Consider the following 26003-nt stretch of genomic DNA (forward strand, 5'->3'; position numbering starts at 1 on the left):
AAAAAAAAAAAAAAAGCAATGTGGCTACCAGAAAATTTTGAATGGTGTGTGTGGCTCACATTGTATTTCTTTTGGACAACACTGGTCTCTGTGGCTCAGATGGGACACAAGTGCTCCATGTTTAATTTGAGACTCTAGGGAGCTGGACTCTAGTTCATGATTTGGAAAACCATGAACTATTTAGGTGTAAATCTTAAAAAAATACGTTAAAATCTATAACCCCTTGGCTAAACCAATTTGTGATATTTTCTTATTAAACAACTGTGGATTGAGAGTCAAGAGTTACTCTATTTCCAGTTTAGCCCCTATGTAGCTGGAAACTGTACCCAAAGAGATTCCGTGAATGTCCCCTCCAGCTCTAACATCTTACGATTCAACAACTGCTCACTTCAACTTTTCTTGCTACCAGGGAGCAATGGTGACGCTGGTGATAGCAAGTTCAGTATTTCTTGTGGTATTGAACCAACATCACCCACTCCACTTTTCTGAAATAGCAAAGAGTGTGGCAAGTGGATCAACATGAGGAGTAAACAGTCTGAAACAAAGGAGCACTCTCCAGCACACCCCCTAATTGCTCCCACAGTCCTCTGCGCCCCTCCACAGCCTTTCCTGGAATTCTTACGTCTCTGGTCTTTACCACTCCTGACTTCGACAACACCAGAAAACTGTGTTTTCATTTAGGAGTTTTGTAGCTAAGCTGGGACTTGGGAAGAAATGAAGAACTTAGCTTTCTATTTATTTGTATTTGCAGAGCCGCAGAGAGCCAAGGTGATAATTAGAAAAACATTTTAGAAAACTGTATTTTCTATTGGATTTTATTTTTCCAATACAGTGACAAGTTCTTATAAGTTTTCAATGGCTAAACATCAGTTTCCATCTTTTGACCAGACGGCCACTTATTAGAATCTCTTTTGCTCTGGCTCTTTACAGATAGTCATGGAATAAGAGCATGTTACAAAACGAACATCACCTTCTGTGCTTTTCTTCTACATTTAATTAAGAAATTCTCTTCCTATGTCTTCAAGGCACTTTATTTTGACAGCAATGATTGCAGATGTAATTACTGCATAGCACTTTTAAGGGGGATGATTTCTATAGTAACATTTTGACCAAAAGTAGATGGTCTTTTAAAAGGCTATCATTGATAGTTTCAGTCACTTAAAAGTGATCCCTGATGAATGTTGTTGAAAATATTCCAGCTTTGGATTTATTGGGTGATTAAGTGAAGGGCAAGGGACTGCTACACAGGCCATCATTCCATAAATATTAGTGGATAGTGACTGCCCTGAAATTCTGTATAAAAAAGCTGAATAGGTTGCTAGTATATAAATTAGCATTACTTTGGCAGATGACATGTATTGTTTTATTATATTAATTTCTATTAGGTCTTTAATTTCAAAAATTTTATAACACTATTTTCATGGAATTTAGGTTTTCCTTTGGAGATGAGTTATAATCCCATGAGGGAATGGTGAAATGATGTCACTTATATTGAGACAATTACAAACCAGAGCTTTATATTAAGTGATGATTTCGATTCTAGATTTTGATTTTCAATTTTCTAAAGCTACATAATTTTTTCCTAAAAAATTGTTAATGTTCGTCTTATGTGTGTACTTTTGTGTACTTACACAAAATAAGAAAAATCAGCCATTTCAGATGATACCAAAGCTTTTCCAAGTTTTCAAAATAACAGGATTAAAATCGTGTGTGTGCTATTCTGTTTTCCATAGGCACCAACCCAGACATTGCTTCACAGAACTAAGCAAGTTGGCTTTCGAAACATACTGAACAGATGCTTCTGATAACTTTCTGAAACAAGTAATAAACAGCATAGTATGTTAGAGTATGCTTATTTAAATGAAGGTCTAAGAAGTGATGGTTCTTGGTTTTTCATTTTTATTCTCATTTTAAAATCAATTTTCTGTGCTTTAGCATTTAATATTAAGCAACATTCATCCAACTCTAGGAGAGCGCTTTTTTTTTTTTTTCACATTTGCAGGCACAACATAAAATTTTTTTTTTAAATAAGGAAACCCATGACTTTGCCAGTGAAATTCTATTACTTTCTTCAGGAAATGATGATTTATATTGTAAGGGTTTAGAACCTGGAATTTTATATCTTCAGCTTTGGAAATCAATCAAACCATTTCCAGACCTTTGGCTCCTCTTTTAATCCTCCTCCTTGTCACCTTTCCTCCTTCCCATCCACCTCCTGGACCATCTCCCATTCTTCCCCAGCCACACACGATCTCATTATTCTTAATTCTCTGTAACTCTCTGAGGTAGATCCTCTTATCTATGGTGATTTTACAACATCAGCCGACCTGTTGTGGTTCCTGAGCCTTAGCCTGATCCAGCCTCTGGTGAATCATCCTGTTCCTGCCCCCACCCCCAAACACATTCAGTGGCATGATAGGATGCTCTGTCTTCCTCTCTTCCTTGCTGATGCCAAAGAGGACTCACAAGGAGCTTGCCAGATAGACCCAGCTTTAGCGAAGGAAAGTGCTTACAGAGCAAGGAAAGGAAGAAGCAGTTCTTCTCAGGACTTAAATTAATGTTAAAAAGAAGGAAAAGAGTTGACATGCAGGTTTCAGTGTGCAGGATACTTCCAGTTGTCTTTCTAAAAGCCTTGCCTGTCCCCAAGGCACTCCCACATAATTTGTTGTTACCGGCCATGCAAATATTTTTCTAAATCGAAATTCAAACTCAGCCTCACAAACAGGTGCCTTTTAGTGCAATCAGGATAAAATACACATATGGCTATTATTCTCTTGCTTTGAAAAGGTGACGAAGGGCATAAGGGACTATTTAGGCCACGCCATCCCATCCCTGGGTAATTTGCCATGAGCCTCTGTGTGGATCCAGACCCTCCCTTTGTTTGAGATCCAGCACGTGATCCTGCGGATGACTGACAAGGGCAGACTTGTAACAACATTATTTCAGGAGGATAATAACCAGCCATCATAAATTCCTTTTTTAATAGTTTATTGCAGGTTGTAGGCTACTAACCATGGCTTTATTTTACGGCACCAAAGAAAGTAGTTCCTTGTTGCTGCTAGTCTCTAAAACCACTGTAAGACATTATAGTACCCTCAGAAATAACCTAGCCTTTCATGAAATAAATCATAAATAGTTGAGTTAAGAGAACCACTGTTAAAGAGGAAAAGAGAGGAAGGGAAGAGAAATAGAAATAGCTGTCTGAGATACAAAAGAGGTGTTCTGGGAGCTGCTTCCATGCAAATAAAATTGGAACCCAACTTTCATAGCCACCCTTCTAAGTCTTACTTTCCTGAAATTGAACAAAGAAATCTCTTAAAGCTTTAACTCTAACTATGTAGAAAAATGAAAATGAGTTAGGAAGTAGCTCATTCTGAGATTTGAATGAGGAGCTCCTGGTTTCATTTCATTTCGTCTTCTGTTGGGGGTACACCATTTCATGACTAATTCCTTGCAGTGAAAGAGAGACATTAAATTTTCATTAAAAATCTCATGTTTTCTTAGGATTTTTACATCTTGACTTCAAGTCACTCTGCAAGAGGTCTTCACCACTGTGAGTTCTTGTAGTTTTGGACCACACAGCAGTACCTATGCCGTCAGTGGCCATCATGAAATAGAAAATAATTTTATAGACGTTGAATTAGAGGAGATAGTTTATAAGAGCATGTATATATCTTTTTCTTTTCCTTCGAAAATCTCTTGGCTTTTGCTGGAAAAATATGTAAGCCCTGAAATACCTTTTTGAAAAAACAATTCTTGTGAAACACACATAGAGTTAAAGCCATGCAAGTCAGGTACATATGTGACTAATCATATTTTTGATATATCTCTCTGCCTAATCATTAACTTGAAATGCCATATAAGAATTTGTAATCCACAGTAAATTATTTCACAGAAATAATTTAAGAGGGCTGCTAATGTGAAACATTCTAGTTTCTACCAGCAGTTTGCTGCCAAACGTTGTAGAAAAAAAAAGGAATCCCAGATATAAGTTGACATAAATTATAGTGAATATAAATCTCTAATGATCAAGTGGCGGTTAGAGATTATTGTGTTTAGAAGACAGGGAAAAAACATATTATACACCATAAAGTCTTTCCAGGGTTCAGTTTACATATTAGGAAACTGGATCTTTAAAAATCCCCTCAAAGCCTTTTAACTTCTTTGTTTAATGCCTTAGACTCAATGTTGTACATTTCAAAATATAATGTAATAGTTGAGTTTATTGAGCATAGAAAATAAAGGGGAAATCATATTTTAATTACCAGAGAGACTGCCTAAGCTCTATTTTTAAAATGTGAAAATTTAGCTTTCAAACTAAAACCTTTCACTTTTTTCAAATGTTCTTCTCATAGTATCTTTTTTGCAGAAAAAATCGGAATAACCCCAAATGATAATTATCCAAGTAATAGTTATGAGAGGTTCCCCCCTTCCAAATTCTTAGGTTTTCTGCAAAGCTGGAAACATCTGAGTGGAAATAATGTTCAGATTATAAAAAGCAGCAGCACATGAGTGAAATCAGGCAGAATTGGCCTGACAGGGGGTCAGAAACCAGAAACAGTGACATGCAGCCACTCAAATGGCAACATATTCAGGTAGAAATCCATAATTAGCTGAATTTTTTTGAGTTTAAAGGATTACTGTAAAGTACAGAATGAAAATAGTAAGTCTGGTTGGGAAAATTAATTCCCTTTCCAAATCTTCATCCTTTCCTTCAAGATCTGACTCCAGAGAAAGACAATTACGTCAAAGAAGGTTAGAGGCCTAATTCTGAACACTGCCTTTTAAGCACATTCTAGAGACCTATTAGACATCATGTAAACTGTAGACAGCAGCGTTTCTACCACCCCAATACTGAACATCTGTACACCAGCTTCTTGAGAGCAGAAATGGAGACATATGCATTTAACATATTCCAAGAGTATAGTCACAAGGGAAAATCTACCTTTCACCATATATGGCCATTGTGCAACTCTGTCCAAGAACTCGATGCAGATATTTATGTAATATCTCCACTCCTTCTCCCTGCAGGTTGGCAGAGGTTTAAGGAAATTCTTTGGGGAGGCCCCTGCAAATTCAGTCTTCTAAAATATGAATGGTGTTGATGGAAAAAGCTGAAGTGCTTTTTTGAACATGAATCGGGACTATTGCCACGTGGGTATGTCAGAGAATTTATCAATCTTTCTAAAAACATCTATAGATATAAAATTTATAGTTGTTATACGTACTAAACATCTTATTTGTGCCAGAGTTTTTTGCTTATTTTGTTTGCTTTTGGTAGGGTGTGATCTTGACCCATTCCTTTGGGGAATATCTTAGTATGCACTCAGATTCTAGTAATGGAAAAGAAAAGCCACGGATAAAGTGAATACTGGGTGATATTTTGTAAGTGAATTTAAGTGACTTCAGGAAATTGTCCCACATGGCTAGATTAATACCTTGCTGATTATTAAGGAGGGGAAATACAACTAAATGGCAGAGTTGCAATCATGGTATTCCGAAGTAGAGAGAGTGTTAGAGATGACATATTTTTTTCATGAGTGTAATTTGCTTAATTAAATCAGTATAAAATGGGCATACTTGAATACAGTATATTTAATGAACACAGCAGGCGTGACAATGCAGTCACATAAGAAACTATGATGTTTTAGTACAGAACTTTATTTTTTATTTTTAAAAAGATTTTATTTATTAGAGAGAGAGAACACGAACAGGCAAAGAGGCAGGCAGAGGGAGAGGGAGAAGCAGGCTCCCTGCTGAGTAGGGAGCCTGATGTGGGGCTTGATCCTGGGACCCTGGAATCATGACCTGAGCCAAAGGCAGACACTTAACCGACTGAGATACCCAGGTGCCCCTAGTACAGAACTTTAATGGTACATCAGAAAGGCATGTCAGAAAGGCTGGATTCTAATTCTACTCTGCTCTTTACTAGCTTTCTGACTGTGGCTAAGTTCCTCATCAGAAAGAAATGGAGGTGATCATACCCATCCTTACCTCACAATTATTATGAAGATCAAATAAGAAATAAGAGAACAAATACAAAATTGCTTTGAAAACTGTCAAACCCTCAGAAGCACAAGATACTATTATTACCATATTCTCCACCATCCTGCAATAACAGGATGCCATTTTCATGTCACTGCTAATGTAGGACTCCCACTGGGAAAAGAAAAATCAAAAGAATGTCATTGTCTCCACTACTGCTCTCTGGAAGGAGCCCTCTGAGCATGGAGGAAGGGCCCTGCTCCCTCTGAGTATCACCCACTGCTCTGTGTCCAGGGTGTTCTCCAGGAGGAGGGGCGGTACACTTGGGCCCACAGAGAGGGCATGGCTCTACAAATCATCCTCCACCTGCCTGTCTCCCGTATAGGTTAATAAAAAAATCCTCTCAAACTTCCCGCATCAGAATATATGTTCTGATGATAGAGAAGTTTCAGATCGCCGAAGCTGCCTGACCTATTCTCTCTTTCATGCAAGAGTAGTGCATTTACTGCTTTTCTACTCGGCTCACCCTTCCTGCGAAATACATTTAAAATGTGTTCAGTAAATTGTTACCTAGTAGTGATTTAACCACGGGGTCCTGGGGGCAGGGGGGGAAGGCCTTAAAAATGTTAATTATCTGGAGCATAGAGCTTAACATTCTGGACTCCAAGATGGCATTTAAGCCTATTTAGATTTTCTCCAAATTCTTTAAGGCTAAAGCAACTTCTGATTGTATCTAGTAATCTCTAATTATTTGTGGAAATGGTAGATGTGAGAAGACCAGATTAAATCCACAGATAATCCCAAAATCTCATTTTAGCCAACAGTGTTGCTCTTTTCCCACCAAGCCCAGCACTAGAAGGACCTTTAAGAAGAGCTGAGCGGAGTTTCAGGCTCCCTATTCTCCTGCCCACCCTCTGATGGAGATGTTAATGAATCAGCCAAACTGCCGGAAAAGAAACCAGAAGAGAAAGTGAAAAATCAGGAGCCTGGGCCACTGCCAAGCTAGAAAAGCAGACGCCGAGGAGCTGGAAGGCCCTGGAGTCCCAGCATAAAGGAGCAACCCACAGAGCTTCGCCTTGGGAGCACTGGGCTGCAGTTCCTGAAGGAGTAGGGCTGTCCTGTTTGGCAGTGCTGCCACACTCAGATCACACTCTGCCCAGTGTGACCAGGGTGAACAAGGCCAAGCTATAATCAGGAGCCTGGTTTCCTGGCTCATAGTAGGAAGGACCAGGCAGTGGACTGATTCAAGTGCTCTCCCCTCACTTGAACACAATTTGCTAACAGGATGAGGAAAGGAAGAAGAAAATAAAGACTTTGTTTTTAGAACCACCTTGTAAATCCCACTGGTTTACATTTTATTGGTTTTCCCCACTTGGTGCTTTCTGGTTTTTCTAACACAGTGGCTCATTAAGGTCACAACAGCAATGTCTTACAATCCTTTTGAACCCAGGTCTTTTGGGGAGTTTTGGTTCAGATGCGTCAGGAATTAAATTTGGGAGCAGGAAGAGGAGAGGTGGAGACGATTTGATGAAGGGAAGAGAGCCCGTTTACTGTAACGTTTGGGGTGGAATGATGGAAATCTGTGCAAGTCTGTACTGGGAGATAAAAGAGCTGGCGTGGTGGAGCTACAGTTGGCCAAAACAGAACAAGGAGTGGTGTCCAGCCAACTAGATGTAAAAAGCTGCTCCTGAATTTAAACTCTCTGAACCACAGAGCTCAGGATTAGCATAACTGATTTATGTTCTAAATTATGTCCCTTAGGCTCACAGCACCTCCAGGACTCGATATCTGCAAACCGAGGGTAATGCCCAGACGCCAGAGGCTGGGAGGGCGGATGTGGACCTTGGGCAAGAAGGGACGCAGGGCCCTTCCCTCGGAGGCTGCGGTGATTGCCCCCCGGCTCTCGGGGGCTGCGGGGCCCCTCGGCCGGCACAGCCATCTGGCTCTCGAGCGTTCCTCGCGCGGCGCGGGCAGCGGCGGGAGGGTGCGGCGCCCCCAGGGCTCCGGGGGGTGAGGGCCGGGTGTGGAGGCGGCTGGCGGCGGGTGTCTGGGCCGAGCTCTTTCCGAGCGGAGGTTCCCGCGCCCTCCGCCCGCCGGGGTCCCCGCCGCCTACGCCCCCCCTCCTCCCCCCGGCTCCCCTCGACCTCACTCGCGCGCCGCTGGCTCCTCGGCGGGCGGGCCCCTGTCCTTAGTCCTTCTTTCCTGCCCCCCTGCGGCCATCGGGGGGAAAGCAGCACGACCTCTCCTCGGTCCTGGCAGCCAGGGCCGCCTGCGCGGCCGCCTCGACAGTGGGCCCCCGGGTCGCGCGCGGATGCGCTGTGCTTGGGCGGGCGGGAAGGGCTGCGCTCTGGGGGAGGGGGGGGGAGGAAGGGGGCAGAGGTGATTCCTGCGGACAGGGACCCCCCCTGGGATATTCGAGAGGGTTCAGGCAACTCCGCACCGCCGCCCCTCCCGGCCCATCCCAGAATGGGGAGGACGCGCGGGGACACACCCTTTCACAAGGCCAGGGCTGGCCGCTTCCTCACAGTAACTTGATGAGCCGGTGAGGGGTGGGGGCAGTGGGTCTGCAGTGTGGACAGAGGAGGTGGGGTGAGAGGGTATCGCAGCCTGGGGTTTAAGTCAACAGGAGTAACTTGTGGCCACCACCTCTGCAGATCCGGCTTAGGGGTTTACTTCATTCGAAGTCCCCCTTTCACTGTCTGCTAGCCTAGAGGGACTCACGAGTGATGGCCACATCCTGGCAGTCCGAGGGTGCGCGGCCTTTTTCTCAGCCCACGCAGCCAGTGAGGTGATGGCTGCCAGAAAATGTGTTTCCTATCCAGCATTTGTTGCACAAAGGCAAAAAAATAATGTGGCTAAAAATGTGAACTTCCTGTCTAGGCTTCCCTTACCCACCCTGGTTCCTCACTTAGGAATAAAGACTTGAGTAACAAAGATTAGTGGGAGACCTCTTTTCTTTGTACATCCCAGATTTCTGCTGGTTCAGTGTCCTGTGTCAGGTGAAATTATTCATGAGGCTCTGCACAGAGTTGATAAGTCTTCCTCTTTCCTCCTAGAAATTCCAAGTGGATTTAAATCACTCCCTGGTTGCTGCAGAGAGTCTGTGTTTTATGGGAGTTCTCTAGTGAGCTTTGAAGTATTTGCTTACCAAATCTGTTTCTCAGCTTCCAGCTCCTGAATAAATTACTCACCCCTTCTCTCTGCCGCCACTCCCCCTGCCCCCCTCATGTGTGAACAGTGGAGATGTTCTCTGGACAATAGCTTGGAATGATTGCTCTGGGACCTATCAGTCAGTTGCCGGTCCTGGGACACCCATTTGCTACATGCTTGACTGAGAGATTTCAAATGTCTGATGGAACATGCAGGGAATTGGGGCCCTTGGACCTTATTTTGTGCACAGATTTATCCCTTTCTCACAGGATCACTCAACTAGTGTCACCATTTAGTATCTTGAGCCCGGTCGCCTTGTCAGGAAAATGGCCATTAGAATACTCATACTTTACTCAGACTTTAGAGAGCACATTAAAATCCTTGTGTTGAAAACATCTTGGAGCTTCTGTGAGGATTGCCACTTGCCAGAGGTTAGTGTTAATTGATGTCAGGCAGGTCTGTTGCAAAGACTGTAGACTTCTATTTGTTTTTTTGTTTGTATAAGGGCTAGAGAGGGTAAAGAGAAAATGGGCAGCTAAGGCCCTTTGGGGAGCCAGGCGGCATTTTGCATGATCTGCCAATCTACTTAAAAAAGCATTGTCATCCAACCTGGTGATCAGGATGGGACATGGCTAAGTTGTGCGTTTCAGGGCCCGTGCTTATTGTCCACATGCTTAACGTGCCACTAAAATCACCATTTCTGTCATTCACACAATGTGTTCAAGAGGTAATTAAAGACTTCCCAGGATATTCACGAGCAGGGCAGCCACTGCTGGAGTTGAGATTGGTCACATTCCTATGATTCACCTCACCAGGGGCCTCAGCTGCGCAAGGATTCCTTGAATCTCCTGTTGGCCTTCCCAGGAAAGGGCAAGGACTCTGTAACCCTCTTCTTATTTAGAGTTTTACCAAAACAACATCATCAACAACAATAAAAAGTAAAACAAGAAATCAAAATATACGAAAGCATAGACATCTGGCAAGTTTACAAAGCACAGATTTCTTACCCTAAAATAATTAAAGCCTGTCAGACTTGGCTGATGCTGCCTCTGGCTGGGGTCATGGCTTCAGATTCCTTGTCGCCCACATCACTGCTGATTCATCAGAGGAAGGAGTTCATGCCACTCTGCTCCCTGGTCTTCTTCAGGGGCCTCAGCTTGGCTGGACTCCCACTTTTGAGCGTTTCCCAGTCCGGAGTCAAGGTTCCTCCCTAAGCCTCTTGGCAGTCCCAGGATTTTCCAGAGCGGCATGCAGGGAACTTTGGGCCCTCACCTGTCACCCTCTACTCTCAGGCAGCCAGCCCTGGCAGCAGGCCCCAGCCCCACCCATCCAGAATCCTGCCTACTTTGTATTCACCCCTCCCCTCCCCGCCTCTCCCCAGCCCGCCAGCACCGCTGAAAACCACCTGTTTTGTGTTTTGAAAGCCTGGAAGCACCCCCATCCTCCACCCTCACAGACCTCCCACTGAGTTCCAGTTTCCTGTCCAAACTCCAGATTTAAGTTCTCGACTCAACTGAAGAACATAAGAGCTTGCTGCATATTCAGGCCTTTCCTTCCTCCAGCAGAAATACAAAAACCCGCACAGGAGGAGTTGCCAATGGTCCCCCTTTCAGGGGAAGAGTGGTCTTGTAAAGTTCTAAACCTGGCAGCCTTGGGGGGGGGATGGTCCTCAAACTTGTCAGAGGTCAGAGGTCCTCAGACTTGTCAAGGTCATCTCTGCAGGGCACCATGTTCCTGATTAGTCCCCTCAAATGTGCTAGAAACAATTTTACAAGCAAAAACTATGCCTGTGCTCTGGCATGTACCATGAAATCACAACCATCAATAAACAGATGCACATACACACACAAAGGAAACGATTGAAGTTCCTGACTGGCAGTTTCTGAATGTTCTGGTGATGCTAATTTGTTCAATGATGTTTTTAGCTGTCTGTCAGCATTTGCTAGCAGCTAAGTGGGAGCAGGTGTCAAAGACTGGAGGAAACTTTTGGAAGGTAAAAAGCTTAAAAGTGACAAAGCTGTCCCTGTGTAGCAGGCCAAGGGTGGCCATCCAAAAGTTACTTCTTCATCCACACAGAACCTGTGAATGTGTTGCTTTACATGGCAAAAGGGACTTTGCAGATGAGATTAAGTTAATGATCTTGAGATGGGGAGATGGCCCTGGGTGGGCCCAGTGAGATCATAAGTGTCTTTGTAAGTGAAAGGGGGAGGCAGGAGCGTCAGAATCAGAGAAGGATTTGAAGATGCTGGCTTTGAAGATGGAGAAAGAGGCCAAAAGAGTGCTGGAAGCCTCTAGAAGATAGAAAAGGAAAGGGAATGGATCCTCCTCCAGAGCCTCCAGAAGAAATGTAGCCCGCCCACATGTTGATTTTAGTCCAGTGAACCCCATTTCAGACTTCTGACTTCCAGAACCGTAAGATAATACATTTGCATTATTTTAAGTCACTAAGTTCATGGTCATTTGTTACAAGGACAACAGGAAATCAATAGTCTCCGCTAACTAATTGTTTCTGTGACTTGCAAGTAGAATCCCCTCTTTTGGATTTGATGGGAACACTGGTACAACACGAAGAATAAGACAACATCCCCATTCATTTGTTTCAAGAGCTGTCATCTGTCATTAACTTACCGCCAACGCTAAGCCAGGTCCTGCGCTTAGTCACTGATAAAGTAGCAAGAACTTTTTGTGGTAGGTGTTGTTATGCACCTGGTAAAACTGAGGCTCAGCGTAGTTCACACACCAGTGCTGACAGGTGAGAGAAAGGGTACACCTTCTCCTCCAGTGAATTCCAAAGTCCTTGCTATTTCCTCCAATCCATTTGCTGCCCCTCCAAGCCACTGTTCTTCATCCCCAGGCTGTTCCATCTACAGGAATGCTCCCTCTCATACAGCCAAAGAACTGCCTTTTTCTGCCATTGTAGGTGGCAAGCCACAGTCAAAACTGCTGCTTGGAAAGCTCCTTTAGGTTGCAAATAAAGTTTGGGTTGAACCTCCAGTGAGTGGCATAATCGGACATTCTTTATGTGCAAACTGGACTTGGGTCTATCAGTTACAGGATAACATGTCCATTTCAAAGTCCAAAAGTGGGGAGATTTAGTAATCCTCTCTCTGGACATGACCTCGGCCGTGTCACCAGCTTTGTAAGCCCCACACGTACTCGCCAGGGGTAAGGAAGGCTCCAGGGAGTGAGCTGGCTGATGGACACTTTGCCTGGATTTAGTGACTCTCGGTCCTGACTGCATTCAAATGAGCTCAGAAGCTAGAGAAACCTGTCAATGCCAGGTCCCACCCCAGGCAATTAAACCGTACTGTGTATGGTGGGGCCTGGGCATCAAGGTACAGGCCGACTCTGATGTACAGTCAGGACCACCGTAGGATCCCTACTCAGTTGGATTATATCCCTTACCTGAGCCTGCTGTCACTGGGAGGACTGTCTGGGTGTGTCAGCTCTGCCAAGCCAGTAACCATGGGAGCTGTCAGGGCCCCAGTGCGCCTGTCAGGAGAGCAGGTAGACCCTCATTCACAGGACACTGCATGGCTGGGAAAGCATATTGGGTCTCTGCCTGAGCAGATGCTTTTTAGGGTGACCAGCCATCTCCATTTGCCCAGGACTTTAGGGGAGAGGGGTGTTCCCAGACATGAGACTTTAAGTCCCCCAAACAGGAAAGTCTCAGGGATTTTGACAGGGAACTGGAAGTCAGAAGTCCACGGGAACAAAGTATCATTGTTGGGTGGTGCATTCTGGCATGAGAGGAGGGGTGCGTGTGTGTGTGTGTGTGTGTGCAAAAGTGTGTGTGCACACGTGCGCATGTGTGGAAGTTTGTGTGACTGTGACATGAGTGTGTGTGAGAAATTTGCCCATTAGTTTATGGGAATGCGTGCAAGTATATGAGAGTATGTGCGTGCGTGTGGATGGGAGTGTGTGACTGAGCGTGTGTGGGTGTGTGTTCGAGTGAGAGTGTAGGCATTCTGGGGACAGGAGGCCTCACCAACCCAGAATCGCCCACTACAGTGGCTTCTAAAACATCTGAGCATGGGCCAAGCCAGCTGGCCCTGAGTCCTGCCAGAAAACAGCCCAGAAAAAAATTTGCCCTGAGTGGGTCAGTGAGCTCAGGGGTAGAAATTGTACATTTATTTTGCTCTATGACAGTATAATGAGCTTTTCCTCTTGTGAGGAATGAAAGGGCAGTGTGCTTTCTGACAGCTGTGGGAGCTGCCTTCCTGCCTGGATAAATCTAGTATCCCCCGATATTGCTACACCTGTTTAAACAAGGAACAAAATAGGTATTTATTTGAAGTTCAAGAGGCCATGTGAGCCATGGCCTAAATATAGGCCTGGATATAATTATAAAGATACTTAATTCTTTGTTCTGAAAGACTTTTGCAGCCTGCTGTTCTCGCAGAGGCTCTGACCGTTTCCTTAAACACGTGTCCCTCTCAGAACGAGCAAAGGCAGGGGTGAGGAAGCCCGGTGGAAGGTAGGGTGCAAGTCCGGGGAGCAAGGGAGAGATGACTCCCAGACCTTGTTGACCATCAGAATTATCAGGGAGGAGGCTTGATAGAGATGTAGATCTCTGGGTTCTCTCCTGGAGATTCTTTCCTTCGGCTTGGAATGGAGGGCAGGAACCTGTATTTTTAAAGCACCCCAGGTGATTCTGATGATTACCCAAGTTTGGGAACCTCTGACCTAAGGCATTATGGTGGGGGCTTCCTTCCTGTGAGGAATTTCTGGGACTAGGTCAGGAATACTAATAATTGCCATTTCCTGGGCACCCCTCACATGTAGGCACGCATCTCTATTCCCATTTTACAGATGAGGCAACTGAGTTCTTTCCTTCATTTCTGTACTGTGCGCCAGAGCACCTCAGGGCAGGAGTTCATCATGTTTTTTAGGTCACAGGCCTTTGAGACTTTGATGAAAGCTGTTAACTCTCATCATAAAGCAAAACTGCACATGCACAGAAGATTTTGCCCAGTTTTGGAGGGTTTATGGGAAGCCCCCTGAAACCTATCGAAGGACCTCTGGTTAAGAATGTACATAGGTCATATGGACATAGGCATGTCCATCGACAGATGAATGGATAAAGAAGATGTGGTATATATACACAATGGAATATTATGCAGCCATCAAAAGGAATGAGATCTTGCCATTTGCAACGTCGTGGATAGAACTGGAGGGTGTTATGCTGAGTGAAGTAAGTCAATCAGAGAAAGACATGTATCATATGACCTCACTGATATGAGGAATTCTTAATCTCAGGAAACAAACTGAGCGTTGCTGGAGTGGGGGGGGGCGGGGGGGAGGGGGCGGCTGGGTGATAGACACTGGGTAGGGTATGTGCTATGGTGAGCGCTGTGAATTGTGCAAGACTGTTGAATCACAGATCTGTACTTCTGAAACAAATAATGCAACATATGTTAAGAAAAAAGAAAAAGAAGAAGAAGATAGCAGGAGGGGAAGAATGAAGGGGAGTAAGTCAGAGGGGGAGACGAACCATGAGAGACGATGGACTCTGAAAAACAAACTGAGGGTTCTAGAGGGGAGGGGGGTGGGGGGATGGGTTAGCCTGGTGATGGGTATTAAAGAGGGCACATTCTGCGTGGAGCCCTGGGTGTTATGCACAAACAATGAATCATGGAACACTACATCAAAAACTAATGATGTAATGTATGGTGATTAACATAATAATAAAAAATTTAAAAAAAAAGAGGAAAAGAAAAAAAAAAAAGAATGTCCATCCTAAAGGACATTCCCTAAGGAGAGTCTACAGACAGGCACGATGAGCTTGATCCTCAGCAGGCTGAGTTAAGGCTTATGGGGCACTGTGGGGCTTATGGGATTTTAGGGCACCTGGAGGGAAGCTGTGGATCCAAGAACTGAGAATGAAACATGGACCCTGCTTCCACTTTAGTTGGAAAGACATGACTGCGCAGGATGAAAGATAATCTGAGGTTCAAGGTAGTGTAGGGTTGACACTGTGCTGCAGTTCAGGGAGGTGAAGCTGTGTTCTGTGGCAAGGCTAAGAGGCGAGGAGGTGAGGCCTTGGAGGAGCCTGGCCCGAACTCAGCAGGAAGAAGTCTAGGCACAGGGAACTTAGTGATACTTTGGGGGAGGAGGGGAGAAAGCCACACCCAAGGCAGAAACAAGGAAAACCAAGCCATTAAAAGAGAAAAAAGATCTTGTGTGCTAAAAAATGAACCTCTTCCCTGCCCCCCCCAAAAAAGGAAGGAAGAAAGAAGGTAAGAGAAAGAAATGCTCAACAGAATGATAAACTTTGTGATCATTTAAAAATATGTTACACTGAACAATTAAACTATTTTAACATAAAACATAATGCTAGATAATTATGCTTTACAATTACAGAAAAAGATAATTACAGAATAATTACATCATTTACTTGAAATATATTAATTTATGGTTCCCCACAGAGAACGTGGCCCAGTAACAGGAGACCTACGATAAGGTTGTGTGGGAACATCTTTCCGTTTATCTCTGAGACTCTATGCATAGCCTCATTTGCAGATTACGGTTGGAAGTCTAAATTTGAAGCTCTTTGTGAAAATGGGGTTTGAGCCAAAGGCACTCCTGCCCAGTGATAGACCATGTCACAGTGTGCTTGAAGATCTGTGCCGCATAAAGTGGGGGAAATGGAAATGTCTGGATCCCACTGGAGAAGCCTCTGAGGCCCCACTGCGTTTCCTCCTATTTCCTCTAGGGGGAGCTGCTGCAGTTTTGAGGGAAGGTGGAGTCCCAGTAGGGCAAGAGGGCAGAGGGCAGAGGGCAGAGGGCAGAGGACTCGGGGTGTGGAGAAACTGGAGCCTGGGAGACTAGCCAAGCAGCAAGTGCAAAGAGGCAGATGCAAGGAGGAGAGCCTGGACAAGGGCCAGGGGAAGGCAGATTCCAAGAAAGCAGGATCATCTTCCCCTAGGGGTCTGGGGGAGAGAAAGGAGGCAGAGAGGAGCTCTGGTTTTGCCAGAGGGTGCTGGGCAATGGTGGCTCCGCGGACAGAACTGGAATTCACAGGGTCTGAAGTGTGAAGACAACTTCTGGCGGGAGGCAGGGAGGCTCACCCCCTAGCTTATCTCATTGATGCCTCCTCCCAGTAAGAGTGTCTTCATAGTTCCTTATAGCATAGTTAAAAGACAAATGCTGCAGGCAGGGTCCCCTGCTGGCCTGGCACTGTGTTCCCTGCTTCTCCAGCGAGGGAGGTCCCTCTGTCTGCTGTGCCCAGAGAATAACACCATAAGGTGAGATTGGGGTTCTTTAAACAGACAAGGCATTTCAGCAACTGCAGGGCAAGATGCCTTGCAGATATTTGCCGAACGTTTTAATGACAATTAAACATATGAAAATGAATAATAAAAAACAAAGCCAAGAGTGAATCTGTAGTTAGATGGAGGCAGAAATAGATGTGCAGGCTGACAGGGACTTTTACTCTTCAGTAATAGCAGGAATTAACAGTGAAATAAGCTTATGAGAAAGGAGAAGAAGCGTGGAGTCAGAGACCTATTTCCCACAGTGGTTCAGTTCCGTACAGGAACTGTGAGTTTCAGAAATGCACATTGCCACTGTCTGGGATAGTGAAATGATTTCTTAGACAAATATAGTAGTTTCCTGCTTCAGAATGCAGTTTCTTTGCATAACAATGAGTTTACTGAACCCACCCAGAAATCACTACAAGATTTTTTAACCCATGTTTAAAAAATGACTGAAAACATGCAGGGAATCTGATTTCCCATGTTTAGACAAAGCTGCATATGACCCCTTTTAAAGAACAATTGCAACATAAAGATACATTTAGCTCTATTCCCATTTAAAAGGACTCCTTGCAGGGACATGTGACTAGTTCTAGCCACTAAGATGCGAAATGTCTCCTCTCGCCAGACACTGAATCTGCTGATGCATGATCTTGGACTTCCTGGCTTTCAGGCTGTAAGAAACAAATGTTTGTTGTTGGTAAGCCACCAAGTTTAGGGTAATTTTGTTATAGCAGCCAAAAGGGACTCAGACAATGGATGTTTGTAGCGTTTCTAGTTTCCAGGGCTGTGCCTGACACCCTTTCAGTATCTCTTTGTGTTCATGCATGCGAGTTTCTTCAGAGAACATAACAAGAGGTGGATTTACTGGGTCACGGAGAATATCGATTTTCAGTACTGCTTGATATTGCCAAATGATTCTTAAAGTGGCTGCACAAGGTTATACTGAGGGCAGCTATTTTTAGAGCTTACATTTTACGCTCCTATCTTTGCCCTGGGTCCTCATGTAGACAATGTCATGCATTCACCTCTGAAATCTTCTCAACTCACCACTCTTATCCTACATAGCTGTGTGTTATGACACATTAAGGGTTTTTTTTTTTTTAAAGACATATTCCTTGCAAAAAATTCAGGTGATTCATAAAAGTATAAAGAACAAGGTAATAATCACCTGATAACCTAGCACTCAAAGAAAACCACTATTAACATTTTGATGAATATCCTTCCAAACATTTCTGGTGCAAATGGATATGTGTGCAACATTGTGTAAATGGAATCAGGCAGGCTAGTTTATCCCCTGCCTTTTCACTCAACAGTCTGTTATGAACACCTTGAGATAATTTTCCAAATCTACAAAACTCCTTGATTTCCTCTGGCTTGGAGTCACTTTGGGTTAGAAGATGAGAGGAAGGGAAGGGAAGAGAGAGAGCTAATAGTGGCAAAGGGTTTGGCACATGCTCCATCTGATTTCCTCATCCCAACCATCCAGGGATGCAGGCGCTACCACCCATCCTACGGATGGGGAAATTAGGGTCATAGCAACAGAAGCAATGGACTTGGAATTCAGTAAGGTCTCCCCCTCTTCCCACTGCGTCTACTCCACCTGCTCAGCCCTCCTCATCTCCCACGGGGCTCCCTCAGTCCTCTACAGATGCAAAGGGAGAAAGGCACTTGAAGACCCAGAAGATGGGAGACCCACATCTCACCCCAACCTTGGTGAAGCCAACAGGGGTGAGAATATAAAAACCTTGCCTCACTGAGGTAAGCATCTGCTTTCCCTCTTCCCACCTCAGGCAGGGGGGCAGCAGTGTATTCCTGAAGGCCCTCGGAGGGGCAATTAATCTGGAAATATCTCAGAGGAGAGGGCAAAGGGCCATGCCTTGACTAGGTGGAGGCAGCCACCAATCCCAGACTTGCAAGGGGTAGGAGGGTCAAGGGACACGGGGAGGCAGAGATTGGGGTAGCTAGTGGTTGCCAGGTCTGTGGTAAGTGCCTCTCTGAGCTGCCAGGAGTGCCCAGAAGACAGATGGTGAGGAGCCTGGGTCAGCTGTGGCTTCACATAGCCAAAGGAGCAACGGTAAAGAGGGAAACCACCGGGGCCCAAGGACATGGCCTCCCTTCCCACCCGTGCCATTGGGTAGCACCACATAAGCCCACATTTCTAGTAGGCTCCCAGGATTGGGGGAGGGAACACCCTAAGTTTGGGGATGCTAAGTTTTGTTTTGGAGCAATAAAGGAATGTGCCATTCCTTGAATTGGATGTTGTGGCCTAAAACTCGGGGCTGATGATACGGGTATGCGACCTGTACAGTCACCCAGAGCCTCATACTTAGAAGAGCCCTGCCCTTGGCCCTTGATTTAATGTTCTGCCGTCACCATCTTGAAACTCTTGGTAAATTTTTGAAGAAGGAGCCCCACATTTTCATTTTGCACTCATGTGCAAATTATGTAGCTGGTCCTTGCAAATGCGTGCCTACTGCATGCCCACATGGCAGATGTTTCTAAAGTCTTCTGTCATTAGAAGAAATCCTCACCGAGACCTGGAGCAGTTAATGAGAATGCTAACCACTGGCCAAGCCCACTGTCGGGTGGGTTACATACATCTCTCCCATGAAAATAGGGCTAAATATAAACTGAATATGTATGATTATGACACTAAATATGAAAACCATGGTGGTACATAGAAGGGGGTAGCCAAGATGAAAGCGAAGCTGCTGGGGGTGGAAGCTGGGGGTGGGGTGTGTTTTCAGTGGGTTTCGATGGAGAAGGCTCGAGAAAGGGCCAGGGAGCCCTGACCAGTAACATATGTGTCTCCAGAGCCCCAGCCTGCTCCCAGGAACAAGCGCTCACCCAGCGCTGACAGCTCCCAGGAATGCGGACGGTTCAGGGCGTTTCTCCTTGCAGAATCCCCGCTTGTTTTTTGGCCTGAAATTTGCACAGAACTTCAGAAGTTATCCATCAATCTAGAGTCTTTGTATATATTTGGAACTGAATAATCTGCTTTTGAAGCCATCAGATGGTGACGTTTATGATGTTTCTCAGTTGGTTCCCAGGTTCTTGGGGCTTAAATGACTGCTTTATGGAGAGAGGATGCTTTTTTCCAAGGTTCCAAAATTTGCACTGCTCTAGTCGGAAGCTTCCAGAAGCACCCTGCAGCGGGGCGCCTGGGTGGCTCAGTTGGTTAAGCGACTGCCTTCGGCTCAGGTCATGATCCTGGAGTCCCGGGATCGAGTCCTGCATCGGGCTCCCTGCTCAGCGAGGAGCCTGCTTCTCCCTCTAACCCTCCCCCCTCTCATGTGCTCTCTCTCTCATTCTCACTCTCTCAAAATATATAAATAAATCTTAAAAAAAATAAAAATAAAAAAACAGAAGCACCCTGCAGGTGGTTAGGTGTTTGTGGGTGCTGGACAGAAGTGTCCCCCCGAGATGAAGGGTCTGGTGTGTTGGTATGACCAGGGGCTAGGAGACCGGGGTGCAGCACCCCTGGGACACAGACTTCTTCATGCGCCCACGTGCTCACTCTCCCTCACTGCAGTGCACTTTCTCTGTAATTAGCACGGGACAGAGGCCTCTGGTTCTCACAGGTAGACTTCATCACCCACCGTCATGTATCAGGCACAGACCCAAGTGCTCAGGGGAGGGACGTGGCAGTGTCTTCACGCTGGGTTTAGGTGCTCACTGCGTTTGGGGCACGGTGCTAAGCTCTCTCACAGGTGATTCTGTTTAACTCTCAAAACTGCCCAATGGTTGGGGTGCCTGGGTGGCTCAGTCGTTGAGCGTCCTTTGGCTCAGGTCATGATCCCAGGGTCCTGGGATCGAGCCCCTCATCGGGCTCCCTGCTCTGCGGGGGGCCTGCTTCTCCCTCTCCCACTTCCCCTGCTTGTGTTCCCTCTCTCACTGTGTCTCTCTCTGTCAAATAAATAAAATCTTAAAACAACAACAACAACAACAAACTGCCCAATGGAGCAGGTGCTCTTACTACCGCGTGGCAACAGATAAGAAAAATGAGAGGCTGAGAGGCCAGAGAAACTGACACAAGCTCGCAAGTGTTGGAGCTGGAGCTCAGAGCCCAGCAGAGCCTGTCAGTGTGATCTCATGCTCACTTACCCAGCACTTACCCAGTGGGGAGAAAGAGGGGGCTAATTACAACAAGGACCCCAGAGCAAAGGTGCGAGTTGACATCCATGAGAAATGTGGGGCATTTGGGCATGAGAAAGGCCAGGAGGCAGAAGCTTCTTGGGGGAGGTGGTGCTGCCAAGCAGCAGGGAAGCAGGGGACCCTTAACCCCCCAGACGGTGACCATGGATGGGCTCCACCCCCGTGGAGCCCAAGCCGGGCCAGGCTCATAGGTGTGCAGTGAGTGAAGAGGGACCGTTCTGAGCACTGCCCAGTGCAGCTCACTCAGCTTGTCTTCTGGTTCAGCTCGCCCAAAGGCACGGGGGCAGCCTCTACAGCAGAAGGTACTATCACCTGAAAGAAAGACCAGGTTCAATGAAAGACCTGGTCCCCCAGAACTTGAGGGAAGCCAAGAGGAGAGCTTGCTCTGCTTTGAGCCCTAATGATGGAGTATGAGGCAGGTGGGAAGAGTCTGCTCTAGGTCCTTGGAACAGCTATCAGAGTTCAGCAGAGGAGTGGTCACATCCAGTGCAAGAGTGGGAGCATCTAGGTGAACCTCATGAAAATGCCAGGGAGGTAGATCAAAAACAGAATATTGGCAATTTCATTTGTTAATTCTAATCCAACCCATCCAAGAGCTGACTGTCCACGGTGGCTAGGAGGGGGTAGGTGAACACAGTGGACAAGTTAGTGCAGGGAGCAGGGAGCAGCCAGCCTGGGGAGGACAGACACACTGTGTCACAGCAGAGGACAGATAGGACACACATTTGAGACATTCAAGAGAGCCCTTGAACCTGGAGGAAGAAAGTTGTTGTGGCTGCAGCATTCCCATGAGCAGAAGCTGGAGGTCAGTGTCCTGTGACTATCGTTCAGCCCTTGTTGTGAGCTGGGGTGGCCCAGGAATGAGGGTTGTACTCACACCCAGGTAGATGTGGCCAGGCTGTCAGCTAAGCGTCGATGCTGCCCATGGGCCAGGGGTGGGGTGGGGGGGGTCAAGGGAGGCTTCTTGGAGGAAGTGAAACTTGAGCTAATCCTTCAAGGATGGGTGGGAATTCAAAACATATGCAGAGAAGGGGAGATGGTGAGAGATGGAGAGATCTAAACTTCTAAAGGTATTTTAAAATAGGGAAAGTCACAAAATAGTATGGAAACCATGATTCCTTTTTTTGTTAAAAACGTGTGAATAGGGGCGCCTGGGTGGCTCAGTGAGTTAAGCGTCCGATTCGATTTCAGCTCAGGTCATGATCTCAGGGTCCTGGGATTGAGCCCCACATTGGGCTCCCTGCTGAGCAAGAAGTTTGCTTGTCTCCCTCTGCCTCTGGCCCTTCCCCTGCTGTGCTCGCTCTCTCTTTCTCTCTCTGTGTGTGTCAAATAACTAACTAAATAAATAAATCCTTTATTTTATTTCATTTTAAAGATTATTTATTTGACAGAGAGAGTTAGAGAGAGCAGGAACACAAGCTGGGGGAGCGGGAGAGGGAGAAGAAGGCTTCCTGTCTAGCAGGGAGCCCGACACGGGGCTCGATCCCAGGACTCTGGGATCATGACCTGAGCCAAAAGCAGACACTTAATGGCTGAGCCACCCAGGCGCCCAATAAATAAGTCTTTTAAAAATTATGAGTATATAGCTACTCATAAATATTAAAATAATGATATATGGAAGAACATTTATTAAAATCTAAACTATGCTGTCATTATTGGGTAGTTTTTACTTCTTTTTGCTTAACTATCTTTTCTAATTCTTCTACAATAAGCATGTGTTACTCATGTAAGGTATGGAATATAGGCTGCCCTAAGTCCTGTCAATATGTAAATGTTTCATGTAGGAAGCTACTACCTGACTGTAAGTTGGAATTCTTCCAAGGTATTACTGGAATAATAGATTTCTGCAGTTCCTGGTGTATATAACATAATGGTTTACGAGCGTGCACTCTGTAGGTTTGATTCTATCTCCATATCTTGATAGCTGGTGAAACAGAATAATGATAGTACCTACCGTCTAGGCTCTTTTTGGAACACAGTAGGTGTTATTATTGGCTTCTCTCTCTCTCCCCCTCCACAAACACCAGACCCTTACATGAACAGCCCTCTCGACCATCTACGTGAAGGTGGTGTAGACCCACCAAGGCTTCTCAAAATTTAACATGCATATGAATGACCAGGAGATCTTGTTTAAATGACGGTTCTGACTCAGGAGGTCTGGGCCTAAGATTCTCCATTTCTAACAACCTCTAGGTGATGTTACGCTGCTGATCCATGGACCACACTTTGAGACAAGAAGGTAAGGATGAGTTAATGTCTTTTTACAATGTCCAGGAACAAAATGCCCTTAAATGTATTCAGATGTTACCTGTTGTAAGGATTCTCTTCTCCCTTGGGCAGTACTCTGTCATTCTGTAAATGACATCAGTAAACATAAACACCTACTTCTGTGTGTAAGACCCTGTGCTGGGTTCTGGGAAATCAGGGTATCTGTTACAAGAGAGGGCCCCTGCCCTTAAGGAGCTTGCATTCAACACCTAAGCATAAAAATGTTCGCAGCTGTGAAAAGAATTTATCCTGGGTGCTGAGGGCTCCAGACAGTGAGTGAATGAAAGCAGGATTCCAGGGTCTATTTTGAATGCTGTAGAGAACTCAAGTCCAAATACTTACTTTGAAACGTTGAGGATTAACACATGCTCCAGATGCGGGATTGCACAAATAAGTCTTAACAGTTAATGCGAGTCATGTCTCTCTATATAAATATATGCTCCCATAGGATCTGTGAGGTTGTGGTGTATTGTTTTCATAGTTGCAAGTCCTCCCCATTCCTTGTTGAATGGAAGAACCAGGGGTTGAGATATGGAAGTCATCTGGAACATAAATACATAGGCTTGCGGCCATACCACACCATTGTATCCATTGTGTAAAGAACATGTTTGTCTCATTTGGCTGCATTTTGTGGGGCTTTCAGCTCCTGCTGTATTCCATTTGAAGATTATTATTTACTATGGAAACAGTGATGTCAAGTTGATGTGGGTGGGACTCGGGCCATGAATAAACACAAAATAGTTCATCACACAGGGTGCAAATTATTATTAGGCTTAGGAGTTTCCAGCTTGTGCAGGCACCCCCCCCAAGTTTGTGGGGAGTAGGCTGGCAGGCCGTGGGCTGGCACACTTGGGAGAAAGTGTCCATTTTAAATGGCACAAGTGTCTTGGAATAAAGCTATCAGCCCTGCTGAAACAGGACATGGTCTGTCCACAGGAGCAATGGGAAGGAAGTGATTTAATGGGGGCACATGAAGGTAAGTGACCCACTGTGGGAAGATTTTCTTAAGTGATGATTGCCCTCGGAAGGAAGAACTCTCTTTTACATAAGGACTTTCTATCAGGTGGGGACCCTTTGGAATGGGAACTCCTGGAAAATGGGGCTCTCTGGGAGTGCTTGGAGTTGAGCAGGTCTGAGGTTGGCAGGAACTGCTGCGGGAAGCCGTGGGGCCAGAAGAGAGCCATAGGCCTAGCTCATGGGGACGGGAGGGGTAAATAAGACTTCCCAGTGATATCAGCCGTTTTTACCAGGTGCTAGTTCTGTTCCAGACATTATACCCTTCGGTTCTCCCCATAAGCCGTATGTTCGACCTAATAGGAGTGTTGCTTCCATCTCACAGATGTGGAAACTGAGACTAAGGGAAGGCGAGAACTCGGCGATGGCGTGAGCCGAACCCATTCTGACTCCAGAACCTACTTTTTTTTAAACACCACTCCATGTCCCTAAAAAAAGGTGGAACCATAGCCTCAGAGTTTACAGTATTCTGGCTCAAAGTGTTTTGTTATCTCTAGATCCACGCAACACACACCATGGTCTGGTGACAGAGCACCCAACCGACCAGCGGGTGGGCGTGGGGTAGCTGGAGCACCACCAGGTCCCCTCTGCTGGTTTTCCCTGGTGAAGGCCATGAAATCTTAGACCGCAGCCTGTGCGAGAACACCATTGCCTTACTTTGCAGAGCTCCTACCAGGGCTCCAGGCACGTGCTCAGCAACACTAAGAGGCCCAGACCGTTCCACTCAACAGATAAAGCGGACGGAGGTATGACAACTTTCAGGGAAATACTCAGAGTTACTCAGGCAGTAAGGAGCCAAATCCTGGGATTACGGGAGTCAGCCCTTGACTGCTCTGCTCTTCTGCATGTGGACCAGAGACCTGGTGACTGCAGGTGAGCGGGAGGGCCACCTGGTTCAGCAAGACAGTGTTGGAAGCCCCTTTCACAAGGCTGAGGGGAGATGGAGGCTGGGGAAGCCTCAGCCAGATTTACAGCTATTTAACACCACTTCTGCTGGGACATACTCTTCCTCTCAACACCCAGAACCTTCTTCTCCTCTCATGGTTTGCCCCTGCATTATTCCCCTACACACATGTTCTCCTAAGTGCCACTGAGTGTTTCCCTTGTGCCAGACATGGGGCCTTTTGGTGGCAGGGAGGGGTCAGCGGGGCCATCCGACCTGAGGCCCCAGCTTGAGGGAGAAGTTTGCAAGGAGAGGGCTACATCACAAGTGCTGATTTCACCTGCAAACTCTAGCCTCTGAGTCTTTGCGTAGGAATTGAAAACTCAAAGAAGAAAATGAAAAGAAAAAAAAATTCCCAGCAGACAAATAAATGAGAAAGCTCTGTGTAGAAGCTCATGGAAAACCAGTCCTCTGCTTCTAATGATCTTTGGGTCTGAAAGGGAAGGGGACTCAGTCCCCACAGTCTGGGGCCAAGTCTGGATGAGTTACATGACCTGGTAAGAGTGATGGGTATCGAAAAAGTGCTTTGTGAACTGTGACGTGATATTGAGTGGGAGTTGCTGTTTTAATTACATAAAATACAAGTCTTAGAAAATACCCAAGAAAGGAAGCTCAGGATCTGGGGAAGATTAGAAGTAAAATTGAGGATCATGTAAGCCATCCAGGAATCCCAAATTACACAATGTCTTCATTTTTTTACCCTGGGCACAGATTGCTGGTTTGAGGTCCAATTTCTAGATTTCCTTCTCAGTTTTTCTTTTGCCCCCCAGGAAGGCATACTCATTTCTCTACTGTCCTCTGCCGCCCAGGGCTGTGACATAAGTCTGTGCAGGTTACCCCCAATATAGCTGCAGGGGACACCATTCACATCAAAGTCTATGTGAGTCAGACCATTGGTTCTTAAACTTGGTTGTACATTGGAGTCACTTGGGAGACTTTAAACATTATTAACATCTTGGTCCCTTCTCTAGAGAGTCTGATTTAATTGGTCTGAGATTCAGTCTGGGCATTGGGATTTTTCAAGCTGTTCAGGAGGCTCTAATAAGCAGGCATGTTTGAGAACCACTGAATTAGACTATGCTGTGGATGGTGTCCACTGGGGGATGTGTGGTGTACAATGTCTTAGCCCTTCAAATTGGCCCTGCCCATACACATATATCATCTTCAATGACCTGAACTTGCTTGTAGGAGAGATCACAGACTAAATACATACTTCTCTGTCTTTTGAG

At 45.7% G+C, this 26003-nt stretch overlaps 1 long non-coding RNA gene across 3 annotated transcripts in view; it reads left to right on the forward strand.

Moving 5' to 3' along the window:
• LOC141374919 (uncharacterized) overlaps positions 1-24361 on the forward strand; it is a 24836-nt gene extending 475 nt beyond the window's left edge. The window contains exons 2-4 of one of the 3 annotated variants that reach the window (XR_012382121.1): positions 5032-5158; positions 22743-22788; positions 24157-24361. This is a non-coding gene — a long non-coding RNA (uncharacterized lncRNA). Of the gene's footprint in view, positions 1-5031; positions 5159-5932; positions 6089-6830; positions 7304-22742; positions 22789-24156 lie in introns of those variants that run through there. The other 2 variants (XR_012382122.1, XR_012382123.1) reach the window with 2 other exon arrangements.
• Positions 24362-26003: the final 1642 nt, after the last annotated feature.

The sequence above is a fragment of the Callorhinus ursinus genome, unplaced genomic scaffold (assembly GCF_003265705.2).
Source record: "Callorhinus ursinus isolate GAN/ISIS: 27379988/994484 unplaced genomic scaffold, GSC_fseal_2.0 scaffold23, whole genome shotgun sequence".
In the NCBI taxonomy this organism is placed as follows: domain Eukaryota; kingdom Metazoa; phylum Chordata; class Mammalia; order Carnivora; family Otariidae; genus Callorhinus; species Callorhinus ursinus.